Source organism: Erpetoichthys calabaricus, chromosome 12 (genome assembly GCF_900747795.2).
Source record: "Erpetoichthys calabaricus chromosome 12, fErpCal1.3, whole genome shotgun sequence".
Classification (NCBI taxonomy): Eukaryota; Metazoa; Chordata; class Cladistia; order Polypteriformes; family Polypteridae; genus Erpetoichthys; species Erpetoichthys calabaricus.
In genome coordinates this window covers 133,292,156-133,302,945 of record NC_041405.2, presented here as the reverse complement: position 1 = coordinate 133,302,945, position 10,790 = coordinate 133,292,156, and the positions used below count along the sequence as shown (strand labels likewise).

Genomic DNA, 10,790 nt, shown 5'->3' with positions numbered 1-10,790 from the left:
GTGTTAAAAATTCCAGTTTTCCATATACTAATTTGATTAAACTTTTTTTTCTTCTAGACTTTTAATTAAAATATAGGTTCATTTTTTAATTTTGATTTTCAAATTTATTAAAATTAAAAACTGAAACATATCATCAGCACTCCAGACTGCGACTAAACTGGTATTAAATATGATCAAAAGTAGGGTTTAGCAATTATTATTTCTACTTCGTTTGCCAGTAGCGAATAAAATCATTGAAATTTCTACACTAATTTAATATTGTAACAAATGCAAAAGGTCATTTGTGGTTTTATTTTTATTTATTTATATATATATATATATATATATATATATATATATATATATATGAACTGTTTTCCACTAAAGGCTGGATTATACTTGACATCTCTGTGCTGGGGATGAAGTCTGCCTGGAGATCCGTCCAGCATGGTTGACATGGTGGCCATGAATCCCAAATGGTGAATTTTAAGGAGAGGCTGGTTACGCTTGAGCCACAATGATAAACGAAGAACTGAATATGCAGTAGGTTATCAAAATGAAATCTAAATGGGGAAAAACATTAGAAATGCGCTCATCATGTGGGTCCCCTGTTGTTAAGATATCTGTGCCTGTGGAATTCAGCACCTCTTCTGATTTCTTGCAAGCACAATGAGAGGTGGTTGTCACATTTTCGCGCATCTTTGTGCACCGCTTCTCTTTTGATTTAACGCATGCTCCATGCAAAATTCCAGTCTATCAGTCAGTAAATGTGCACTGACAGCAAATTTATACAAATTAAAACTGGTCAAATGTTTTTAAAAAACATTTGAAAGCATTAAATGTTATTCTTTATCTCCTGTGCCCTCTTGCAAAATAAACACTGGGTAGTTAAAATGGTGCACAGTGCCTTTAATAAGCTTGCAAGGCAGTCTTCTGTAGCATTTTCATATTTAATGTGCCACTCCATTCTATCCACTAGAGGAGACACTCATTTTGACAGCTGAGCCTTTGTCTTTGAAATGCTGTTCTGTTTACATGAACACTAGACAGCTAAAAGTGATCTAAATCTATTTAAAAGGCTCTAGGAAGTCTTCTGTGACTTTTTTCTCTGCTCTGCCCATTTGTCCTGTCCATTGGAAGGTAGGGCTGGGGGGTATACCTGTTCATACAAAAAAACGTTGTTTATTTTTGTTATGATATGGATTTTTCTTATACCGCAACACCGGTTTAAATAGCCTAAACAACATTCGGAACATGGCGCAGCGGGAAACTGTTTAAGGGGGGACCTTTTTCACTGCTGCACCGCTAAACACCCATGCAACGAAGTACATGCATTAGTGGAGGTATGGAATGGTGAAAATGGACCGAGAACATTCCAAAACTGAAGCTGCGGCAGATGATAAAGTTGAACATGGTGATACAGAAGAACTTTTGCAGAAAAAAGGAGCCATGTCTGTTGTCTGAAGATACTTTGGTTTTAAAAGGTCGGATGTGGACCATTATGTTCAAATGTGTGAATACTGTTTCTATACTACTGGATAATACTGTAAGCCAAGTTGTACTTTACTGTGTAATGTATCTGGGTACTGTGTAAAAGTGTGACGACATGTTGACTTTATTCTTGACATTTCCACTTTAATCTCAACGCTTATGACGAGAATACATTTCTACTTTATTCTCGCCGTTTATGTCGAGATTAAAGTCAACATGTTGACTTTATTCTCGTAATTTGTCATTAAAGTAGAACATCCTAAACTAAACTTCATCTTAAAATGAATATTTAATTTACTAGATTTTCTCAAACCCTGTCATAAGTTACGTTTATCACATTAAATGCTTTGTGTTAAGTGTTCCCCGAGCCATGTTAATCGCTACGTGTTTCTTAAACTGACTTCCTCTTGCACTAAGAGGAGGCGCAGGCAGCGATCACCACACAGAATACATTAATTTCATGATACAGGGGGTCCTCGGGTTACAACGTCTCGACATACGATGTTTCGAGTTTACAACACTCCCATAAAAACTTTAAAAAATTGAGATGTGTGTGTTTCGGCTTACGCCGCTAGCATCATACTTATAGACTACGTGGGCGAACTAGTTTGGTTGTGTGCAGCATAAGTGTTCCGTTTGTCTTGTTTGGCAACTTTTTGGCCCTTATAATGGTTCCTAAATGAAAGTCAGAATCTTCAAATGGCAGTGCTTCGAAGAAGAGGAAAGCCATCACAATGGAAGTGAAATTAGACACTGTAAAGAGATCAGAAGGAATAAAGGTAAGAAATTTTTTTTACACTCATTTATGTCCTTTTCCTTTTTCTGTGGCTTAGTTGTGTTTTTATGTTCTAGATTATGATTTTGCAAATAAGTAAGTGACTTTGGCTAGGGTGTGTTTCGACTTACACCAAAATTCGGGTTACATCACTGTTGTAGGACCCCTTGTATTCCTGCTCCCTGAACATTTATTCTAAGATAAACTTAATATAATTTTCAGGATGAAATGCATTAAAGCATGTATTAATCATGTGGGGGCACGGTGGTGTGGAGGTTGCACTGCTGCCTCGCAGCAAGGGGGTCCCGGGTGTTCCCTTCCTTGAATTTGCATGTTTTTCTGGTGGGTTTACTCGGCGTGCTTCAGTTTCCTTTCAAAGTCATGTAGGATGTGGGGTTTTGTTATGCTATATTGACCCTGCTAGTGTATGTGTTGCTCGTATTCACCCTGCGATGTGCTGGCGCCACGTTTAAGATTTGCTCCTGCTTCACACACAATGCTTGCTGGGATGGGCGCAACCGTGAATGGTTGGCATAATTAAACATGTATAACGAAGATTTTTTTTAAAGTTCTGAACACTCCGTGGTCTAAGTTTATACAGTAACTAGTTTTAATTTCACAAAGATGTTTATCGTGTGGAGATTGGTTATGTGGAGAAAGAAAAAGGAAGGATAGGAACTGTGGGTTTGGTACGTCAGACAGAGACAGCACGCATGCAATAAAGAAAGCCCGCTCAGAAGAACATCCATTGAATTCTGTGTTTGTGTCTCCGACCACCAGATCACGAACCCAACATTTACACAATATTTAAGTTAAACCTGTGCGATACCCATTCATACATCCAGTTTTTTTGGAGCCTTGTCACACCTGCCATAAATTTCTCTACACTGAACGTACACCTGGGGACCCCTTACTGCGAGGGAGCAGCACTACCGTGTATGTTTAATACCTGCTTTAATGCATTTCATCATGAAAATGATATCAAGTGCTTATCTTAGCATTCTAAATTTTCAGAGAGATGGAATATCATGAAGTGAATGTATTCTGTGTGGCAATAGCTGCCTGCGCCTCCTCTTAGTGCAGAGGAAGTCAGTTTAAGAAGTGCTTAGTGATTAACAACTGGGTCGAGAAACACTTAACACAAAGTATTTAATGTGCTACATTAACTTATGACAGGGTTTGAGAAAATCTAGTAAATTAAACATTGATTTTAGGATGAAGTTTAGTTTACGACATTCTACTTTAATGACAAAATAAACTATGAGAATAAAGTGGAAATGTCGACTCTATTCTCGACATTTCCACTTTAATCTCGATGTTTATGTCGAGATTAAAGTCAACATATCGACTTTTTCTCAACATATAGTTTTTTTTTTTTTTCTTCTTCACCGTGTCCCTAATACGCTTCCATAGGGCTGTACCACAAATAGCATTATAAATGCAAGTTGCAGTTAGCGGGTTGGATAATGAGTGGATGGATGTATATAGCATAGCCTGAAGCAAGGTCCATATTAATGCAATTTGCCTTAATGATGGTTCAGTTGGTAAAGATGTCATCACCAAGTTGCACTTGTTTTATTTTTATTTGGCGAATACTGTGTAATGCACCTGGGCTTGAAGTCTTGAAGTAATAGTATTATTACTGGAAGTTGCACTATTATTTATTTTATTGTTATTATTAGTTTAAATATTATGCAGTTTATTGATGGTAAAGTTGTTTAAAAAGTCACTTTAACGTGTCAGTGGACAGAGATTGTTAACATTAACAGAAAGTGTAGTTGGTTTACAAAAAACATTTACTATTTATTCCTTTAAGACATGCAATACAACTTTTGACAAGCACCTCTGGATATTTTACTAAGTCTAAACGCCTCTTTGCATGGTTGAAAATATGTTGTCAAAATTTTAGTTTAAGTTGTTTGCAAACTTTGTTCAATAATACGGTTCTATATTTTGACTGCATCTGTCATGCAATGTCATTCCTTCTCTTCATTAGTGCCACCCTTTGAAAACTATCACTTTATGGGGCCATGCAAACCTGTATTAATACTTGTGTGCACATTAAAATGTTTTTTGTACAATGCTCATGACAGTGGAATCGGCTATTCTTAGCCGGTCTACTGCAGTAATTGCAGCGGAAAATGTGGTTAACATCCACTCATGCATGGGAAAAAAATACCGTTGAATACTGTGAAACCGGTATAATTCTGAAAAATACCGTGATATAGAATTTTGGTCATACCGCCCAGCACTATTGGAAGGGATGCTTATTTCCCCACCTGTAGCAGAGACGTAGAGTCTGCTGCTTACAAAATGATCACTTGATAGCTGAAATTCCTCAACATGTATTTTAAAAGGTTTTAGAAAGTCATTTGGGGTTTCTCAATTTTCTATCATGATTCATGGCCAGATGATTTAACCACGTTTCGAGAAAATAAGATTGACACTTTAATTAACAGCTGTTAAGAAGTCTTCTTGAACAATGCATGTGGTGTCAGGGCTGTACAAACAGAATGGAGATTGCTAAAAAAAATCTGATTAAAAGTAAATTCTCAGACAAGTCTTGTAACAATTCTGTGGGAAGTCTTTCTGTGCAATATTGTCAGTTGTCCACAATATTCTTCACCTTGTTGAGATCATGCTTGTTGCGCCTATTTCCACAGCTAAGTGTGAACTCTGCTTTTCAGGAAAATGCAGAGCAGAAAAAAATAAAAAGTGCTAAACTCATTCAACGTCTCAACCTTGGAGGATTTAGTCAGGATCAGCACAGAAGGCCCGTCACTTGAGCAGTTTGATCCTGAGCCTTGTGTCAAACACTGGCTTATTTCAAACAAGAGTAAAAGAAGACAAAAGTACACTGGGTGGCCTTCTGACACTGACATTCAGATGGTCAGTGACACAGACTCAGCCTGAGAAATATACACAGTTCTTAATGATTGTACATAGTTTGAAAGTTATAATGACATTCAGTCACCCAAATCATCACAACGAACACAAAAGCACGAGGGAAAGGTGCACTTCACAGGAGAAGGAAAAGAATTACGCACACATACAAAGCTGTTGGCTCTTAATTTTTTTCTTTTAGGAGCCACTGACTCCTTGAGGTGCATTTTTGTTGTGAGTGCTGCTCAATCATGCAAGTATTAAGGCCTTTAATTCAGTACTTTGTAGAACCCTTTTGACAACAATATAGCTGCAAGTCTTCTTGGTAAGTCTGTACAAGCTTTACACAACTTGATTCAGTCAGTTATCCCCTTAAACTCCATTAGACTGGATGGGAAGTACATGTATACTGCCAACCTCAGGTTTAGGTTTATGTCCTTGATTTGGCTGGGTCACTCAAGGACAATTGTAGATTTGTCCTAAACCTTCTCCAGTGTTGTCTTGGTTTTATGATTTGGGTAATTGTCATGCTGAAAAGTAAACCATCACCCCAATTTTAGGTTGCATGCAGCCCGAGGCAGGTTTTCTTCAAGGACCTTTATGTATTTGGCTACATTCACCCTTACCTCAATTCTGACCTGTCTTCCTGTCCCCGCTGCTGATCAGCAGTACCTGCTATTCACCAGATGTAGTCCTTGGTGTTCTGCCCATTTTTTTGCCTTCTAAGAACAGACCAGAGAAAGTTTTTCCTTATGCCGTCAGAGCCTTTAAATGTAATTTGGCAGACTCCAAGTGGGAGTTAGCCACCCTATCATAAACAACATTTATTTATATAGCACAATTTCTTACAAAAATGTAGCTCAAAGTGCTTTACATAATGAAGAAAAGAAAAATAAAAGACAAAGTAAGAAATTAGAATAAGACAACATTAGTTAACATAGAATAAGAGTAAGGTCTGATGGCCAGGGAGGACAGAAAAAACAAAAGAAAAACTCCAGACGGCTGGAGAAAAAAATAAAATCTGCAGGGGTTCCAGGCCACGAGACCGCCCAGTCCCCTCTGGGCATTCTACCTAACAAAAATTAAATAGTCCTCTTTGTATTTGACAAGAATGTTACATGGTAAGCCTGATACTGCAAAGGACAACCAATTACTTTGCCCTTGGTTAACTGTTTACCAGACACAGCAGAGCAGCTATGGAGCTGTCTTTATACCGATGCTGTTATAGATGGCGAATCGCTGGCAACCCCAATAGTATAAGTAATTATCAAAATATTCATTATAACAAAATTTCCATTATTACAAAATATTTTTATTGTCCCATGAATTTCATTACAATGGGATTCCACATGTATATGCTGACACACAATCACTATGTATTTATTAAACAGTGTGTAATAAATGCATTGTCATATATTCCTTCCTCACCTGGTGGATGAAGTGCTGCTGGGATGGTCATCTTTCTGACACATTCTCTCACCTCAGCAGAGGAAGCTCTATTAGAGTGACCATTCGGTTCTCGGTTGTTTCCCTCACGTCCCTTTTTCCCAGGTGACTCACTTTGGCTTGACGGCCAACTCTAGGAAGAGTCCTAGTGGTTTCAATTTTTTTTTTACATTTCACAATTATTAAGGCCATTGTGCTCATGGGAACACTCAAAGCTTTAGAAGTGGTTTTATACCCTTGCCCTGATCTACTGTTGCTTTACCACAGACTTCATGGCTTGGTTTTTATCCTGAGATACAGTGTCAATTGAGGAATCTTATATACACAGATGCATGTCTTTCTAAACAATGTCCAATCAATACAGTTTGCTACAGTTGGACATCGGTCAAGTTCTAGACATCTCAAGGATAACTGAAGCAAATAGTACACACCTCACCTTTCCACCGCAAAAGATCTGAATACTTACGTAAATGAGTGATCTTGCTTTTTTATTTTTAATAAATTTGCAAATCTTTCAGAAAACATGTTTTCACTTTGTTATTATTGGTTGAGTGTACATCAAAAAGAGCAAATTTATTTAAAATTGAATCTACAGCAAAATAAAGGGTGTAAAACATAATAGGGTCTGAATACTTTGAATCCCCTGTACACTTGCCAGCTGAATGTGAGTGTACTGAACAAGGGTCTTCATGTTATGTCTGCATTCTGATTTTTCAAAGGCTCCAACAGTTTGTTGTGAATTACAGATGAGGGATTATGCACTCCACCGAAAAGCACACCTTATCTTGTTATCCATTTTGGAACTGACACAGGATTCTGCTACATGCCCACAAATCTCTGAATTCAAATCTGTCTATGCTGATTTGTCTTAAAATTAAAGCATTCCTGAACATTTCAGATTTACATTTTAGTCTAGAATTAGGTCCCAGTCTGTATTTGGATCTTGCATTATCATTAACCAAACAACAGTTGCCCACCCCTCCCATCTTAAGTTAGTAATTTTCCCTCAGTGACCATAACAAAAACTGTTTTAAATGCAGATGGTTTCTCTTTATGTGCTTTTAAGTTTACATTTGGTCAAACTCTTGATTATTGTATTCCTGATAACTCTGAACCAACTTACTGTAAAAATATGTCTGCCAATAAATATGTTTTATGCTATATTGGTGTTTGTGTTCTTCCTTAAATTATTTTACCATTGATGGTTTTTTCGTTCCTCCTCCTTCCAATACTTGCACCTATTCTGCCTTGCTCATTTCTTTTGTATGGTACTTTCATAACCCAACTCCTTTAAATTTAATGCTGCCTTCTTCAAGTGCTTTATTGTGCAGGATGGTATAACTTGGGTTGATAATTTATGAATTGCTTAATTTGCATTAGCAAACCAAGTTGAAAACGTTTAGCATTGGCTCTGAAAGGGTCTCTGGCACACCTGTGATCCACATTCATGAGCCAGATGGTCCATAGAATAGCATTCCTCGTATCTGGGCAGAGTAATACTCAGATACATCAGTCTGTTAAGTATTTATTTAGCGGCATCCGTGGTACTCATACAGAATGAACTTAGGTCCATGAGGAATGGATTTAAAACTACCATTATGGTGCACACCATCCAACTTTCTTCTGTATTTCATTAACATTGATATGTGTGGGGACATGGAAGGGATTCATGAAGAGCCAACAGAATTAAAGAACAAAATAAGTGAAAACTTTATTAATGAAAATAAACATAAAAAAGTATGCATGCCTCCTTCACTTCTTTTTATACACACACTTGCCCTCACTTCCAACAACGTTCAGCTTTACTATAATTCTTTTAATAAGTTGTACACTGCTTTGTTATTGATAATATATGTCCATGCTGCACCTTATCTTAAGGCAGTTTCTTATTTCAAAGCCAGTCATTGTTCAAGACGCATACCATAATTGCATATTTTAGTCTTAAATAATTACATTCACTGATTTAAAAAAACAAAACATCTGCCAATTAACAATCAGATGTAAGTGATAAAGGAACAAGCAATTCACTATCAAACTCGGTAGTCCTCAGGGTCAATCCTGGAGGCCCTCTTCCCAACCAACTTCTGCGTTCAACTGGACTCCCACCTTAATTAATTAAGCTGTTATTTTTCATTTTCTGTATTTTGCTTCAAATTGATAAATTACAAAATCGATTTAGCAAATTTTGTATTGAAATATAAGAAGCACTTACATTACTTGGGGATGATTTAATGTGTTTTTTCCTGGTTTTAAGATTTTCATCATTATCAAAATTTTCACTCTGCTCTTGCTAGTCTTGTGGTTATTTATGTTCATTATTTACTAATGAGCACACTAGCTTTAAGTACCTGCAGCATTTCAGTGTCATTTGCTCGGGTATCTCCTCTGCTCATCGTTAATTATTATTGTTATATTACAATTAAGGGCTCAAAATCCACAGGGGGGAAAAACAGGATTAACAGAAAAATGACAACAAAGATTTAAGTATTTAAAACTTTGGCAACAATTAAAAGATTTGTAAATGTCATCTAAATGTAGATCTTGCACTACTGTGTTTTTTCTGAATACAGAAAAAGAGGGGGAAAAAAAGACCAGCTGATTAAATAATGAAATTACTTGGAGGAAACCTGAATTACTGATTGTGAAATTGTTGAATGAAAAGCCTGCATGCATTATGGACCCCAGAGCTTAACTAAAGAAAAACTGATCTAACATGGTCCCATTTATAATTTAGGCACTGTTCCTAAAGCATCTGATACAATAAAATATTTGGAGAGAAACGGATTAAAAAAAAATTGATGGACTGACAATTACTAATTTGCTGTGGTTACAGATCATTTTAGATGATAATCTTGTAAAAGAGAAATCTACATTATAAAAATAGTTTGACTTGGCAGAATAAAAGCACTAATAAAACTTGCAATTAAAGAGCAAGTTCCATTATCAACAAAGGCTGTCATCTTATTCTGCAGTTGGGTTGTAACAAAATCTTAGCCCACCAGGGCAGAAATTGAGGACCACTGTACTACAGTAACAACTTTTACTTCAGTGCTGTTTCTTCCCCATCTGCTCCTGTTTGCTTGTTCTGATCACCGCTTCCTTTCTTTTGCTCACTACTTTAATGTTAGTCCCTCTTCACTCCAAGCTTTATTTTTCACTGTACAGGCCTCTGTTTTAAATTAATTTTGATATCATCATGCAGAGCCCACCTGTAGCCATTGCTAGCCTTTAATTTAGGTGGCCAGTTATGTGCACTAAATCCATGCAGTTGTAGAATCTTCATAGGCCGAGGTATTATTACGGATCATGACTGAAATCTGAGGCTTTGAAACACAAATCCAGAAACAGTGGATTACAATTTTAGTAATTTTCACATAAATAGGTTTAGTAAAAAGTGGTAGTTATTAAGCAAAATTACACTAACATTTGACTATTGGTTGCAGGTGTACTGCTGTGTCTTTGACTTTAGTAACTTTGTTTACTATCTGATATGTTTTAAGTATCACTGACTTAAACTACCAGTCAGTGAGTAACCTGAAATGGCACAAAGGTAAGCGGTAAACTTCCACAGGTAAAAAGCATTTAGTTTATGAAAAACTGAAAAATAAAGCAATTTTCAGAGTTATAAAAATGGCCTGCCATGAGATGACTTGGTGTTCTGTCCAGGGTTTGTTCCTACCTTGCACCCTGTGCTTACTAATAGACGGGAAGAGGGGATCCTGTTCTGGTTAAGTGGATTAAGAAAATTAATGGATGATTGGACAAAAAGGCCTTTTTCAGGGAACAAGTAATGGGTTAACAACTTAGTGTTTCTGCAGCAATGGAAGATAATTAAGCTTTGAAAGTTAATGCAAACAGTTCCTACAGGTGTACCAACTTTTACTGATTACTTGCAAAACCCACTGTCTGTATAAAATCAGTGCTGGAACAAACTGTGTTGCTCTGAATATACAATGCAATATTGTCCAAATAATCTTCTGAAGCATTGTGTGGATGATATTGCACTGTATATTGCTATCATAATGGCAAGAAAAGGGCAATTACCAAAGGAAAACTGACCAAACATTATAACCCTTAAAAGTATACTTCTTTCCTTTAGATAAATTGCATAGAAAGCTAAGGTGTCAGAGAGTACAGTTTTCCTACACCATCAAAAGGAACTTGGAAACTGGAGGAAACTCTTAACAGTAACTGGCCTGGTAGACCCAAAGCCACA

General features: G+C 36.8%; 1 protein-coding gene across 1 annotated transcript in view; it reads left to right on the top strand.

Annotated features, from left to right (window-relative positions):
* Positions 1–10,790, top strand: part of nr2c2ap (nuclear receptor 2C2-associated protein) — a 21,457-nt gene that overhangs the window by 8,783 nt on the left and 1,884 nt on the right. The gene's annotated exons all lie outside the window — the stretch shown is intronic.